We start from the raw sequence: 14,688 nt of genomic DNA, 5'->3' as shown, positions 1-14,688 counted from the left end.
ATGCCACAGAGCCTTATACACATTCAGCCAAGTGACACTGTAGGTAAAAACATGGCCCTACACAGACGTTCTACTCTTTTCCTATTTATTCGTCATGTGTGCACTGCAGTAGAGCGACGCCCACTACAAAAGACGTATTCTTTACATTCAATTTCAGCGTATACGTCGCGACTGCCATATGACAGGGCCTGTCTCTCGATGTCGATTTGTATTTGGTGTCTCTTAAGTGTCGATCTGCAGTGGGCCGCTGTTGGCCGAGAGACGTGCAGTCGCCTTACATGAAGCCCCATGGGCAACGCCAGTGCCACTGTGGACAACAGCATACTGTAGCCAGAGAGAGGAGCCGAAAGGCGCATTTCGCAGTCGAGCCACGCTATCCCACAAGCTGTGCACTAGGACAGGATTGTGCAGACCGCAAACTTCTGGTGGCCCGACGCTCGTCGTCGATCGTAAGGGCGAAACAGTCAAGAGATTTGGAAAACGGCAATGTGGACACCCCCTGCAGCAGCTGGGTGCCAAATCCGATATCTGGTCGAGGGCTGCAAGATTCAGTATGATGAAGTGACAATTCGGGGATAGCTCACAAACGCTAAGCTGCCGCCTTCTTAGCTCAGTGGTAGAGCACTGGTCTCGTAAACCAGGGGTCGTGAGTTCGAACCTCACAGAACGCATTCATTTTTTTAACCTTCCTGCAAGGAGCGGAGCTATCTCGAGCAGCATCTAACACATGGCAGTACACTGAATGAAAGGGATGTTCTACAGCCTATGAAAAGTATTCTACTGGCCTCAGAGGTTTTCTGAATGCATAGGCACAACAGTGGTTTGTATGCATTTTGTAGTATAATGTCATGCTTGGCGATGTCATTCGTGTACGAACCTCGCTACAGTGTGCATGCACGTTATCCATGTGAAGAGGCGCAAGCAGATGCTACCATTCTGCGAGATTCCTGCAGAAGGTATACGAATTGCGTTGATATACAGAGCACAAGTGAGCGAAATTCAAGGCCTCCGTGGCGCAATCGGCTAGCGCGTTCGGCTGTTAACCGAAAGGTTGGTGGTTCGAGCCCACCCGGGGGCGAAATCGTTTTAACCGGCACCGAGGTGAGGACATACGTCAACTTTGTTAGAGATACACAGCTAGCGTGACAATTTGGCTGTGTTTGAGTGATGCCACAGAGCCTTATACACATTCAGCCAAGTGACACTGTAGGTAAAAACATGGCCCTACACAGACGTTCTACTCTTTTCCTATTTATTCGTCATGTGTGCACTGCAGTAGAGCGACGCCCACTACAAAAGACGTATTCTTTACATTCAATTTCAGCGTATACGTCGCGACTGCCATATGACAGGGCCTGTCTCTCGATGTCGATTTGTATTTGGTGTCTCTTAAGTGTCGATCTGCAGTGGGCCGCTGTTGGCCGAGAGACGTGCAGTCGCCTTACATGAAGCCCCATGGGCAACGCCAGTGCCACTGTGGACAACAGCATACTGTAGCCAGAGAGAGGAGCCGAAAGGCGCATTTCGCAGTCGAGCCACGCTATCCCACAAGCTGTGCACTAGGACAGGATTGTGCAGACCGCAAACTTCTGGTGGCCCGACGCTCGTCGTCGATCGTAAGGGCGAAACAGTCAAGAGATTTGGAAAACGGCAATGTGGACACCCCCTGCAGCAGCTGTGTGCCAAATCCGATATCTGGTCGAGGGCTGCAAGATTCAGTATGATGAAGTGACAATTCGGGGATAGCTCACAAACGCTAAGCTGCCGCCTTCTTAGCTCAGTGGTAGAGCACTGGTCTCGTAAACCAGGGGTCGTGACTTCGAACCTCACAGAAGGCATTCATTTTTTTAACCTTCCTGCAAGGAGCGGAGCTATCTCGAGCAGCATCTAACACATGGCAGTACACTGAATGAAAGGGATGTTCTACAGCCTATGAAAAGTATTCTACTGGCCTCAGAGGTTTTCTGAATGCATAGGCACAACAGTGGTTTGTATGCATTTTGTAGTATAATGTCATGCTTGGCGATGTCATTCGTGTACGAACCTCGCTACAGTGTGCATGCACGTTATCCATGTGAAGAGGCGCAAGCAGATGCTACCATTCTGCGAGATTCCTGCAGAAGGTATACGAATTGCGTTGATATACAGAGCACAAGTGAGCGAAATTCAAGGCCTCCGTGGCGCAATCGGCTAGCGCGTTCGGCTGTTAACCGAAAGGTTGGTGGTTCGAGCCCACCCGGGGGCGAAATCGTTTTAACCGGCACCGAGGTGAGGACATACGTCAACTTTGTTAGAGATACACAGCTAGCGTGACAATTTGGCTGTGTTTGAGTGATGCCACAGAGCCTTATACACATTCAGCCAAGTGACACTGTAGGTAAAAACATGGCCCTACACAGACGTTCTACTCTTTTCCTATTTATTCGTCATGTGTGCACTGCAGTAGAGCGACGCCCACTACAAAAGACGTATTCTTTACATTCAATTTCAGCGTATACGTCGCGACTGCCATATGACAGGGCCTGTCTCTCGATGTCGATTTGTATTTGGTGTCTCTTAAGTGTCGATCTGCAGTGGGCCGCTGTTGGCCGAGAGACGTGCAGTCGCCTTACATGAAGCCCCATGGGCAACGCCAGTGCCACTGTGGACAACAGCATACTGTAGCCAGAGAGAGGAGCCGAAAGGCGCATTTCGCAGTCGAGCCACGCTATCCCACAAGCTGTGCACTAGGACAGGATTGTGCAGACCGCAAACTTCTGGTGGCCCGACGCTCGTCGTCGATCGTAAGGGCGAAACAGTCAAGAGATTTGGAAAACGGCAATGTGGACACCCCCTGCAGCAGCTGGGTGCCAAATCCGATATCTGGTCGAGGGCTGCAAGATTCAGTATGATGAAGTGACAATTCGGGGATAGCTCACAAACGCTAAGCTGCCGCCTTCTTAGCTCAGTGGTAGAGCACTGGTCTCGTAAACCAGGGGTCGTGAGTTCGAACCTCACAGAAGGCATACATTTTTTTAACCTTCCTGCAAGGAGCGGAGCTATCTCGAGCAGCATCTAACACATGGCAGTACACTGAATGAAAGGGATGTTCTACAGCCTATGAAAAGTATTCTACTGGCCTCAGAGGTTTTCTGAATGCATAGGCACAACAGTGGTTTGTATGCATTTTGTAGTATAATGTCATGCTTGGCGATGTCATTCGTGTACGAGCCTCGCTACAGTGTGCATGCACGTTATCCATGTGAAGAGGCGCAAGCAGATGCTACCATTCTGCGAGATTCCTGCAGAAGGTATACGAATTGCGTTGATATACAGAGCACAAGTGAGCCAAATTCAAGGCCTCCGTGGCGCAATCGGCTAGCGCGTTCGGCTGTTAACCGAAAGGTTGGTGGTTCGAGCCCACCCGGGGGCGAAATCGTTTTAACCGGCACCGAGGTGAGGACATACGTCAACTTTGTTAGAGATACACAGCTAGCGTGACAATTTGGCTGTGTTTGAGTGATGCCACAGAGCCTTATACACATTCAGCCAAGTGACACTGTAGGTAAAAACATGGCCCTACACAGACGTTCTACTCTTTTCCTATTTATTCGTCATGTGTGCACTGCAGTAGAGCGACGCCCACTACAAAAGACGTATTCTTTACATTCAATTTCAGCGTATACGTCGCGACTGCCATATGACAGGGCCTGTCTCTCGATGTCGATTTGTATTTGGTGTCTCTTAAGTGTCGATCTGCAGTGGGCCGCTGTTGGCCGAGAGACGTGCAGTCGCCTTACATGAAGCCCCATGGGCAACGCCAGTGCCACTGTGGACAACAGCATACTGTAGCCAGAGAGAGGAGCCGAAAGGCGCATTTCGCAGTCGAGCCACGCTATCCCACAAGCTGTGCACTAGGACAGGATTGTGCAGACCGCAAACTTCTGGTGGCCCGACGCTCGTCGTCGATCGTAAGGGCGAAACAGTCAAGAGATTTGGAAAACGGCAATGTGGACACCCCCTGCAGCAGCTGGGTGCCAAATCCGATATCTGGTCGAGGGCTGCAAGATTCAGTATGATGAAGTGACAATTCGGGGATAGCTCACAAACGCTAAGCTGCCGCCTTCTTAGCTCAGTGGTAGAGCACTGGTCTCGTAAACCAGGGGTCGTGAGTTCGAACCTCACAGAAGGCATTCATTTTTTTAACCTTCCTGCAAGGAGCGGAGCTATCTCGAGCAGCATCTAACACATGGCAGTACACTGAATGAAAGGGATGTTCTACAGCCTATGAAAAGTATTCTACTGGCCTCAGAGGTTTTCTGAATGCATAGGCACAACAGTGGTTTGTATGCATTTTGTAGTATAATGTCATGCTTGGCGATGTCATTCGTGTACGAGCCTCGCTACAGTGTGCATGCACGTTATCCATGTGAAGAGGCGCAAGCAGATGCTACCATTCTGCGAGATTCCTGCAGAAGGTATACGAATTGCGTTGATATACAGAGCACAAGTGAGCCAAATTCAAGGCCTCCGTGGCGCAATCGGCTAGCGCGTTCGGCTGTTAACCGAAAGGTTGGTGGTTCGAGCCCACCCGGGGGCGAAATCGTTTTAACCGGCACCGAGGTGAGGACATACGTCAACTTTGTTAGAGATACACAGCTAGCGTGACAATTTGGCTGTGTTTGAGTGATGCCACAGAGCCTTATACACATTCAGCCAAGTGACACTGTAGGTAAAAACATGGCCCTACACAGACGTTCTACTCTTTTCCTATTTATTCGTCATGTGTGCACTGCAGTAGAGCGACGCCCACTACAAAAGACGTATTCTTTACATTCAATTTCAGCGTATACGTCGCGACTGCCATATGACAGGGCCTGTCTCTCGATGTCGATTTGTATTTGGTGTCTCTTAAGTGTCGATCTGCAGTGGGCCGCTGTTGGCCGAGAGACGTGCAGTCGCCTTACATGAAGCCCCATGGGCAACGCCAGTGCCACTGTGGACAACAGCATACTGTAGCCAGAGAGAGGAGCCGAAAGGCGCATTTCGCAGTCGAGCCACGCTATCCCACAAGCTGTGCACTAGGACAGGATTGTGCAGACCGCAAACTTCTGGTGGCCCGACGCTCGTCGTCGATCGTAAGGGCGAAACAGTCAAGAGATTTGGAAAACGGCAATGTGGACACCCCCTGCAGCAGCTGGGTGCCAAATCCGATATCTGGTCGAGGGCTGCAAGATTCAGTATGATGAAGTGACAATTCGGGGATAGCTCACAAACGCTAAGCTGCCGCCTTCTTAGCTCAGTGGTAGAGCACTGGTCTCGTAAACCAGGGGTCGTGAGTTCGAACCTCACAGAAGGCATACATTTTTTTAACCTTCCTGCAAGGAGCGGAGCTATCTCGAGCAGCATCTAACACATGGCAGTACACTGAATGAAAGGGATGTTCTACAGCCTATGAAAAGTATTCTACTGGCCTCAGAGGTTTTCTGAATGCATAGGCACAACAGTGGTTTGTATGCATTTTGTAGTATAATGTCATGCTTGGCGATGTCATTCGTGTACGAGCCTCGCTACAGTGTGCATGCACGTTATCCATGTGAAGAGGCGCAAGCAGATGCTACCATTCTGCGAGATTCCTGCAGAAGGTATACGAATTGCGTTGATATACAGAGCACAAGTGAGCCAAATTCAAGGCCTCCGTGGCGCAATCGGCTAGCGCGTTCGGCTGTTAACCGAAAGGTTGGTGGTTCGAGCCCACCCGGGGGCGAAATCGTTTTAACCGGCACCGAGGTGAGGACATACGTCAACTTTGTTAGAGATACACAGCTAGCGTGACAATTTGGCTGTGTTTGAGTGATGCCACAGAGCCTTATACACATTCAGCCAAGTGACACTGTAGGTAAAAACATGGCCCTACACAGACGTTCTACTCTTTTCCTATTTATTCGTCATGTGTGCACTGCAGTAGAGCGACGCCCACTACAAAAGACGTATTCTTTACATTCAATTTCAGCGTATACGTCGCGACTGCCATATGACAGGGCCTGTCTCTCGATGTCGATTTGTATTTGGTGTCTCTTAAGTGTCGATCTGCAGTGGGCCGCTGTTGGCCGAGAGACGTGCAGTCGCCTTACATGAAGCCCCATGGGCAACGCCAGTGCCACTGTGGACAACAGCATACTGTAGCCAGAGAGAGGAGCCGAAAGGCGCATTTCGCAGTCGAGCCACGCTATCCCACAAGCTGTGCACTAGGACAGGATTGTGCAGACCGCAAACTTCTGGTGGCCCGACGCTCGTCGTCGATCGTAAGGGCGAAACAGTCAAGAGATTTGGAAAACGGCAATGTGGACACCCCCTGCAGCAGCTGGGTGCCAAATCCGATATCTGGTCGAGGGCTGCAAGATTCAGTATGATGAAGTGACAATTCGGGGATAGCTCACAAACGCTAAGCTGCCGCCTTCTTAGCTCAGTGGTAGAGCACTGGTCTCGTAAACCAGGGGTCGTGAGTTCGAACCTCACAGAAGGCATACATTTTTTTAACCTTCCTGCAAGGAGCGGAGCTATCTCGAGCAGCATCTAACACATGGCAGTACACTGAATGAAAGGGATGTTCTACAGCCTATGAAAAGTATTCTACTGGCCTCAGAGGTTTTCTGAATGCATAGGCACAACAGTGGTTTGTATGCATTTTGTAGTATAATGTCATGCTTGGCGATGTCATTCGTGTACGAGCCTCGCTACAGTGTGCATGCACGTTATCCATGTGAAGAGGCGCAAGCAGATGCTACCATTCTGCGAGATTCCTGCAGAAGGTATACGAATTGCGTTGATATACAGAGCACAAGTGAGCCAAATTCAAGGCCTCCGTGGCGCAATCGGCTAGCGCGTTCGGCTGTTAACCGAAAGGTTGGTGGTTCGAGCCCACCCGGGGGCGAAATCGTTTTAACCGGCACCGAGGTGAGGACATACGTCAACTTTGTTAGAGATACACAGCTAGCGTGACAATTTGGCTGTGTTTGAGTGATGCCACAGAGCCTTATACACATTCAGCCAAGTGACACTGTAGGTAAAAACATGGCCCTACACAGACGTTCTACTCTTTTCCTATTTATTCGTCATGTGTGCACTGCAGTAGAGCGACGCCCACTACAAAAGACGTATTCTTTACATTCAATTTCAGCGTATACGTCGCGACTGCCATATGACAGGGCCTGTCTCTCGATGTCGATTTGTATTTGGTGTCTCTTAAGTGTCGATCTGCAGTGGGCCGCTGTTGGCCGAGAGACGTGCAGTCGCCTTACATGAAGCCCCATGGGCAACGCCAGTGCCACTGTGGACAACAGCATACTGTAGCCAGAGAGAGGAGCCGAAAGGCGCATTTCGCAGTCGAGCCACGCTATCCCACAAGCTGTGCACTAGGACAGGATTGTGCAGACCGCAAACTTCTGGTGGCCCGACGCTCGTCGTCGATCGTAAGGGCGAAACAGTCAAGAGATTTGGAAAACGGCAATGTGGACACCCCCTGCAGCAGCTGTGTGCCAAATCCGATATCTGGTCGAGGGCTGCAAGATTCAGTATGATGAAGTGACAATTCGGGGATAGCTCACAAACGCTAAGCTGCCGCCTTCTTAGCTCAGTGGTAGAGCACTGGTCTCGTAAACCAGGGGTCGTGAGTTCGAACCTCACAGAAGGCATTCATTTTTTTAACCTTCCTGCAAGGAGCGGAGCTATCTCGAGCAGCATCTAACACATGGCAGTACACTGAATGAAAGGGATGTTCTACAGCCTATGAAAAGTATTCTACTGGCCTCAGAGGTTTTCTGAATGCATAGGCACAACAGTGGTTTGTATGCATTTTGTAGTATAATGTCATGCTTGGCGATGTCATTCGTGTACGAGCCTCGCTACAGTGTGCATGCACGTTATCCATGTGAAGAGGCGCAAGCAGATGCTACCATTCTGCGAGATTCCTGCAGAAGGTATACGAATTGCGTTGATATACAGAGCACAAGTGAGCCAAATTCAAGGCCTCCGTGGCGCAATCGGCTAGCGCGTTCGGCTGTTAACCGAAAGGTTGGTGGTTCGAGCCCACCCGGGGGCGAAATCGTTTTAACCGGCACCGAGGTGAGGACATACGTCAACTTTGTTAGAGATACACAGCTAGCGTGACAATTTGGCTGTGTTTGAGTGATGCCACAGAGCCTTATACACATTCAGCCAAGTGACACTGTAGGTAAAAACATGGCCCTACACAGACGTTCTACTCTTTTCCTATTTATTCGTCATGTGTGCACTGCAGTAGAGCGACGCCCACTACAAAAGACGTATTCTTTACATTCAATTTCAGCGTATACGTCGCGACTGCCATATGACAGGGCCTGTCTCTCGATGTCGATTTGTATTTGGTGTCTCTTAAGTGTCGATCTGCAGTGGGCCGCTGTTGGCCGAGAGACGTGCAGTCGCCTTACATGAAGCCCCATGGGCAACGCCAGTGCCACTGTGGACAACAGCATACTGTAGCCAGAGAGAGGAGCCGAAAGGCGCATTTCGCAGTCGAGCCACGCTATCCCACAAGCTGTGCACTAGGACAGGATTGTGCAGACCGCAAACTTCTGGTGGCCCGACGCTCGTCGTCGATCGTAAGGGCGAAACAGTCAAGAGATTTGGAAAACGGCAATGTGGACACCCCCTGCAGCAGCTGGGTGCCAAATCCGATATCTGGTCGAGGGCTGCAAGATTCAGTATGATGAAGTGACAATTCGGGGATAGCTCACAAACGCTAAGCTGCCGCCTTCTTAGCTCAGTGGTAGAGCACTGGTCTCGTAAACCAGGGGTCGTGAGTTCGAACCTCACAGAAGGCATTCATTTTTTTAACCTTCCTGCAAGGAGCGGAGCTATCTCGAGCAGCATCTAACACATGGCAGTACACTGAATGAAAGGGATGTTCTACAGCCTATGAAAAGTATTCTACTGGCCTCAGAGGTTTTCTGAATGCATAGGCACAACAGTGGTTTGTATGCATTTTGTAGTATAATGTCATGCTTGGCGATGTCATTCGTGTACGAGCCTCGCTACAGTGTGCATGCACGTTATCCATGTGAAGAGGCGCAAGCAGATGCTACCATTCTGCGAGATTCCTGCAGAAGGTATACGAATTGCGTTGATATACAGAGCACAAGTGAGCCAAATTCAAGGCCTCCGTGGCGCAATCGGCTAGCGCGTTCGGCTGTTAACCGAAAGGTTGGTGGTTCGAGCCCACCCGGGGGCGAAATCGTTTTAACCGGCACCGAGGTGAGGACATACGTCAACTTTGTTAGAGATACACAGCTAGCGTGACAATTTGGCTGTGTTTGAGTGATGCCACAGAGCCTTATACACATTCAGCCAAGTGACACTGTAGGTAAAAACATGGCCCTACACAGACGTTCTACTCTTTTCCTATTTATTCGTCATGTGTGCACTGCAGTAGAGCGACGCCCACTACAAAAGACGTATTCTTTACATTCAATTTCAGCGTATACGTCGCGACTGCCATATGACAGGGCCTGTCTCTCGATGTCGATTTGTATTTGGTGTCTCTTAAGTGTCGATCTGCAGTGGGCCGCTGTTGGCCGAGAGACGTGCAGTTGCGTTGATATACAGAGCACAAGTGAGCCAAATTCAAGGCCTCCGTGGCGCAATCGGCTAGCGCGTTCGGCTGTTAACCGAAAGGTTGGTGGTTCGAGCCCACCCGGGGGCGAAATCGTTTTAACCGGCACCGAGGTGAGGACATACGTCAACTTTGTTAGAGATACACAGCTAGCGTGACAATTTGGCTGTGTTTGAGTGATGCCACAGAGCCTTATACACATTCAGCCAAGTGACACTGTAGGTAAAAACATGGCCCTACACAGACGTTCTACTCTTTTCCTATTTATTCGTCATGTGTGCACTGCAGTAGAGCGACGCCCACTACAAAAGACGTATTCTTTACATTCAATTTCAGCGTATACGTCGCGACTGCCATATGACAGGGCCTGTCTCTCGATGTCGATTTGTATTTGGTGTCTCTTAAGTGTCGATCTGCAGTGGGCCGCTGTTGGCCGAGAGACGTGCAGTCGCCTTACATGAAGCCCCATGGGCAACGCCAGTGCCACTGTGGACAACAGCATACTGTAGCCAGAGAGAGGAGCCGAAAGGCGCATTTCGCAGTCGAGCCACGCTATCCCACAAGCTGTGCACTAGGACAGGATTGTGCAGACCGCAAACGTCTGGTGGCCCGACGCTCGTCGTCGATCGTAAGGGCGAAACAGTCAAGAGATTTGGAAAACGGCAATGTGGACACCCCCTGCAGCAGCTGGGTGCCAAATCCGATATCTGGTCGAGGGCTGCAAGATTCAGTATGATGAAGTGACAATTCGGGGATAGCTCACAAACGCTAAGCTGCCGCCTTCTTAGCTCAGTGGTAGAGCACTGGTCTCGTAAACCAGGGGTCGTGAGTTCGAACCTCACAGAACGCATTCATTTTTTTAACCTTCCTGCAAGGAGCGGAGCTATCTCGAGCAGCATCTAACACATGGCAGTACACTGAATGAAAGGGATGTTCTACAGCCTATGAAAAGTATTCTACTGGCCTCAGAGGTTTTCTGAATGCATAGGCACAACAGTGGTTTGTATGCATTTTGTAGTATAATGTCATGCTTGGCGATGTCATTCGTGTACGAGCCTCGCTACAGTGTGCATGCACGTTATCCATGTGAAGAGGCGCAAGCAGATGCTACCATTCTGCGAGATTCCTGCAGAAGGTATACGAATTGCGTTGATATACAGAGCACAAGTGAGCGAAATTCAAGGCCTCCGTGGCATTCCGGCTTTCGCTGTCGCCGCGGTCGGACGTGCTAGCTGGTTGCTCCGCGCCGCCGGTGTCGTTGCCAGTGTTTACTGTTTGCCGTTGTGTGTTTCTGTGTTCCGAGTGATTCACGTGCATTGTACTTTTTTTTTTTTTTTGTGGTCGTCCTTTTCGTCAGCAACTTGCCGATCTTGTACGGGATTCGGGCTTGACCGGATTCCATACAGCCGCAGCGCCATGTCTACCACCATCCGGAAAAACACCCTGGTTTTTGGTTTTGACAAGGATACCCGCCGAGTTCAACCGACTGCCCTCGAGATTCATGACTGGCTAACCGAGGTAATAGGCATCACTTCTGATTCTGTGCACACCACCCAGCTAGATTCTGATCGTTATTGCGTGTTTGTCAAGTTTCTCAGTCCAGTAGCAGTTGATCGACTTCTCGAAAAAATCGGCAAACAAGTCCCTTTTGTTCATCGCGACGGCACCACTAGTATGGTTAATGTAACACGTGCCGATACCTCAATTCAGACAGTTCGAGTACTTAACTTGCCCATAGAGATTGACAATGCTAAAATTAAAGATGCACTTTCTAAGTTTGGTGAGGTTAAAGAAATTGTCAACGAAAAGTGGTCGTCTCGCTACAAATTACAATGTTTCAATGGGATTAGATCTGTGGACATGGAAGTAAAAATGAACATTCCTTCTCACATCACGGTTGATGGTTATAAGGCTCACATTATATATTCTGGTCAAGCCCCCACCTGCCATATCTGCAATGAACTAGGCCATCTTCGCCAGGACTGCCCCCGCCGAGTTTTTGTCTTAAAAAATAATCTCCAGCCGCGGCGTAGATTAACACTTAACGAGGTAATGGCAGTAGATACTTCTGGTTCTTCTGCACACCCTGATGTTGATGCTCCCCAAGCAATTACCTCCGAGACCCCGCCCATAACCGCTGATGCGTTTCCACCACTCGTAGGACGGCAAACTGCTGCGCCAGTTTGTCTTGAAAGTGAATCTCAGCAAAAGAAAAGGCCGCTGGAACGTAGTGGTGAGCATTCAGATGAGGAAGTATCTCACACGACTCCTGCAGCCCGGAAACCAAAACCATCAATCGCGGAGGATTTAGTACCACATGATGTTATGCGGGTCGATTTTGAAGCCAGTGCGGATGGACTTGAGGGGATGTCGAATTCTGAGACGCCGGGTCATGAACAGGAACCTCCTATTTTGAGTGCCGCGCCCGAAGGACAACAGCCGCTACAACGCGCACACAGTGAGGAAGTGTTGTGTCAACAACGAGCTACAGCTGACGCCCGACAACAAGTTCCGGGCGGAAGTAAACAAGTGAAAGTGTTTACCAACCTGCCAGCTTCCGGCGGCAGTGCTGCGACAATGACACGACCGCGTCTCAAAGAATCCACAAAAACTTCGGGACCTCAAAACGCCCCACGACGCAGGCTCAAATCACAGCCAAATCTCTCAGCTCCTCGCAACAAGGGAAATTCCACTTCCTCGCAAGCGGATGTAGTACCCCGAAATATTAGTTATGAAATTGTGAGGGAACGATCCGGTGATGACAACAGCAAAAAACTCGGCGAAGCCCACCCTCCACAGTAGTAATTCCGTTGGTACAAGGTTTGTTCCATGCTGTCACCTCAGGTTGCAAAGCTTCTTCGTGTTTTTTCTGTCCTTTTATCCGGTTATGGTTCGCAGCATTCACTGTGTCGTTTTTGCTACAACCGGCCTATGATTCGTAGTGTATCACTTGTTATGGTTTTTATTTCGCTTCCTGATCCAATAATCCTCTTATGGCTGCTCACATTATACCTTTTTTAATTCTGCAGCCGGCACTCTTGAGCTCGATGCAATCGTTTTGTTATCCTTTTACATCTCATTACCTATATGCTACAGGCCTATACTATCACCTCCCTTAATATCAATAGGATTACGTCAGAGTTAAAATTTGCTTTATTAAAAGAATTTTTGTTTGACTCTGGTACAGATATTGCCCTTTTACAAGAGGTTGCTACACGGCAAATTAACATTCCCGGCTATGTTGCAATAATCAATTTCGCTCCCGAATTCAGTGCTGGCACAGCAATTTTAGTCAGGGAAGGAATACCTCTAACCGATGTCGAAAAGTTAGACTCTGGACGGGGCATAGGCGTGAATATCATGGGCGTCAGTGTAATCAATCTGTATGCACCATCTGGAAGTACACGGCGCGCTGACAGATCGAAGTTTTTTAAGGAGGATATCATTTCCTTATTACGGAGAGACTCTCCAAACTTGATCATTGCAGGCGATTTTAATTGTGTATTGCACCATAAAGATCAATCCCCCAATTTTAATTATTCCCCTGAATTAAACTTTCTTGTCTCCCAAATGAAACTGAGGGACGCATGGGAAGTTAAGTATCCCACGCTTGTGAAATACACGCACATTTCACGTAATTCCAGTAGCAGGATTGATAGAATCTATATGTCAAGTCACATAGTGAGGAATTTGCTACAAGTGGAAATCACTCCAGTCAGCTTCTCTGATCACTGTAGTGTGAGTGCCTGCATAAACTTAGACCGGCAACCAACTCACTGGTTTAGGAATCAGTGGAGCATGAATGTCGGCCTCTTAACAGACGACGAGCTCGAGGTCGAATTAAAGACAGCTTGGGAATTTTGCTTGCGCTCTGTACATAACTTTCCGAGTGTTTTGGAGTGGTGGACCCGCAAGGCGAAGCCCAAATTACGAAAAGTAATTATATCTTATAGTATAGAGAGATCTCGGGCAGTTCACCGTACAATGGAATTTTACTACATGGTCTTAAGGGATTTGTATGATCAGGCTGATGGCTCAGACAGGCGCTTGTCCGACATCAAGAAAATTAAAGCGACATTATTAAGCTTAAAGAGAAAACAAATGGAGGGTCTTAAACTTAAGTCAAAAGCCAGATCTGTTAGCGAGGACGAAACGGCTGCGTTATATCATCTGATTAAACATCGCAAGAACCGACGACGGATATTCATGGACGAACTTAGATTAGAAAACGGTACTGTCCTCACTGTGCAAAACGAGATAATCAGAGAAATCCACAGATATTACAGTGCCCTGTATGAGGCAGAAGCAACGCAAGAGCACGATTTGGATGAGTTATTTGCGTTTACAACCTCCACAATTACGGCCGACGACAACGCCGGCTTATTTTCGGCTTTTAGTCCAGATGAAGTCCTTGAAATAATTCGCGGCTCCCCTAAAAGTAAATCGCCGGGCCCTGATGGCATTCCGGTCGAATTCTATCAACGATATTGGAGTATCATAGGTGATAAGTTGACACAAGCCGTTAACGACGTACTGCGGGGAAAGTTTGTACCATCAGAACTTAAAGAATGTAAAATCGTGTTGATTCCTAAAAATAAGGGATGTAAAAAGATTAACAACTTCCGGCCGATTTCTCTTCTTAATTCAGATTATAAGATTATTGCGAGAGCTTTAAACAATCGAATGATGCCGTTGACCACAAACATCATTGGGCAACAGCAAACTTGTGCTTATAGGCGATCAATATTTCAGACTATAGCACAATATAGAGATATCGTCGCTCTGTCGTCTGCCAGCGCCATTAATTGCGGCCTCCTTTTTGTCGACTTTTATAAAGCATTTGATAGTGTCAGCCATAAATACCTCTTCGAAACGATGCGGAGGATGGGCTTCGGGCATGACTCCATCGCTGTCGTGCGCAATATGATCACTGGTCTGGCCGCCACGATCTCCGTCAACTGCCAGCTCACAAGACCAATTACCATCGCAAGGGGTGTCCCCCAAGGAAGCCCCCTTTCCATGTTGCTCTTTGTCATCTCCCTAGAACCATTGCTGCGGCT

At 49.0% G+C, this 14,688-nt stretch overlaps 18 non-coding genes across 18 annotated transcripts; all 18 read left to right on the top strand.

Annotated features, from left to right (window-relative positions):
- The first annotated feature begins 599 nt into the window (after positions 1-599).
- Positions 600-671, top strand: Trnat-cgu (transfer RNA threonine (anticodon CGU)). The gene has a single exon. It is a non-coding gene; the product is annotated as a tRNA-Thr (tRNA).
- A 333-nt stretch (positions 672-1,004) lies between these two features.
- Trnan-guu (transfer RNA asparagine (anticodon GUU)) lies at positions 1,005-1,078 on the top strand. The gene has a single exon. It is a non-coding gene; the product is annotated as a tRNA-Asn (tRNA).
- Positions 1,079-1,766: 688 nt separating this feature from the next.
- Positions 1,767-1,838, top strand: Trnat-cgu (transfer RNA threonine (anticodon CGU)). Its single transcript has one exon. It is a non-coding gene; the product is annotated as a tRNA-Thr (tRNA).
- Positions 1,839-2,171: 333 nt separating this feature from the next.
- On the top strand, positions 2,172-2,245 carry Trnan-guu (transfer RNA asparagine (anticodon GUU)). The gene has a single exon. It is a non-coding gene; the product is annotated as a tRNA-Asn (tRNA).
- Positions 2,246-2,933: 688 nt separating this feature from the next.
- On the top strand, positions 2,934-3,005 carry Trnat-cgu (transfer RNA threonine (anticodon CGU)). The gene has a single exon. It is a non-coding gene; the product is annotated as a tRNA-Thr (tRNA).
- A 333-nt stretch (positions 3,006-3,338) lies between these two features.
- Trnan-guu (transfer RNA asparagine (anticodon GUU)) lies at positions 3,339-3,412 on the top strand. The gene has a single exon. It is a non-coding gene; the product is annotated as a tRNA-Asn (tRNA).
- A 688-nt stretch (positions 3,413-4,100) lies between these two features.
- Trnat-cgu (transfer RNA threonine (anticodon CGU)) lies at positions 4,101-4,172 on the top strand. The gene has a single exon. It is a non-coding gene; the product is annotated as a tRNA-Thr (tRNA).
- A 333-nt stretch (positions 4,173-4,505) lies between these two features.
- Trnan-guu (transfer RNA asparagine (anticodon GUU)) lies at positions 4,506-4,579 on the top strand. Its single transcript has one exon. It is a non-coding gene; the product is annotated as a tRNA-Asn (tRNA).
- A 688-nt stretch (positions 4,580-5,267) lies between these two features.
- Trnat-cgu (transfer RNA threonine (anticodon CGU)) lies at positions 5,268-5,339 on the top strand. Its single transcript has one exon. It is a non-coding gene; the product is annotated as a tRNA-Thr (tRNA).
- Positions 5,340-5,672: 333 nt separating this feature from the next.
- Trnan-guu (transfer RNA asparagine (anticodon GUU)) lies at positions 5,673-5,746 on the top strand. The gene has a single exon. It is a non-coding gene; the product is annotated as a tRNA-Asn (tRNA).
- Positions 5,747-6,434: 688 nt separating this feature from the next.
- Positions 6,435-6,506, top strand: Trnat-cgu (transfer RNA threonine (anticodon CGU)). Its single transcript has one exon. It is a non-coding gene; the product is annotated as a tRNA-Thr (tRNA).
- Positions 6,507-6,839: 333 nt separating this feature from the next.
- Positions 6,840-6,913, top strand: Trnan-guu (transfer RNA asparagine (anticodon GUU)). The gene has a single exon. It is a non-coding gene; the product is annotated as a tRNA-Asn (tRNA).
- Positions 6,914-7,601: 688 nt separating this feature from the next.
- Trnat-cgu (transfer RNA threonine (anticodon CGU)) lies at positions 7,602-7,673 on the top strand. Its single transcript has one exon. It is a non-coding gene; the product is annotated as a tRNA-Thr (tRNA).
- A 333-nt stretch (positions 7,674-8,006) lies between these two features.
- On the top strand, positions 8,007-8,080 carry Trnan-guu (transfer RNA asparagine (anticodon GUU)). Its single transcript has one exon. It is a non-coding gene; the product is annotated as a tRNA-Asn (tRNA).
- A 688-nt stretch (positions 8,081-8,768) lies between these two features.
- Positions 8,769-8,840, top strand: Trnat-cgu (transfer RNA threonine (anticodon CGU)). The gene has a single exon. It is a non-coding gene; the product is annotated as a tRNA-Thr (tRNA).
- A 333-nt stretch (positions 8,841-9,173) lies between these two features.
- On the top strand, positions 9,174-9,247 carry Trnan-guu (transfer RNA asparagine (anticodon GUU)). The gene has a single exon. It is a non-coding gene; the product is annotated as a tRNA-Asn (tRNA).
- Positions 9,248-9,644: 397 nt separating this feature from the next.
- On the top strand, positions 9,645-9,718 carry Trnan-guu (transfer RNA asparagine (anticodon GUU)). Its single transcript has one exon. It is a non-coding gene; the product is annotated as a tRNA-Asn (tRNA).
- A 688-nt stretch (positions 9,719-10,406) lies between these two features.
- Positions 10,407-10,478, top strand: Trnat-cgu (transfer RNA threonine (anticodon CGU)). The gene has a single exon. It is a non-coding gene; the product is annotated as a tRNA-Thr (tRNA).
- Positions 10,479-14,688: the final 4,210 nt, after the last annotated feature.

The sequence above is a fragment of the Schistocerca nitens genome, chromosome 6 (genome assembly GCF_023898315.1).
Source record: "Schistocerca nitens isolate TAMUIC-IGC-003100 chromosome 6, iqSchNite1.1, whole genome shotgun sequence".
Lineage (NCBI taxonomy): Eukaryota > Metazoa > Arthropoda > Insecta > Orthoptera > Acrididae > Schistocerca > Schistocerca nitens.
Note: the sequence above shows the minus strand (reverse complement) of the source record. Positions and strands in the feature narration are given on the sequence as shown.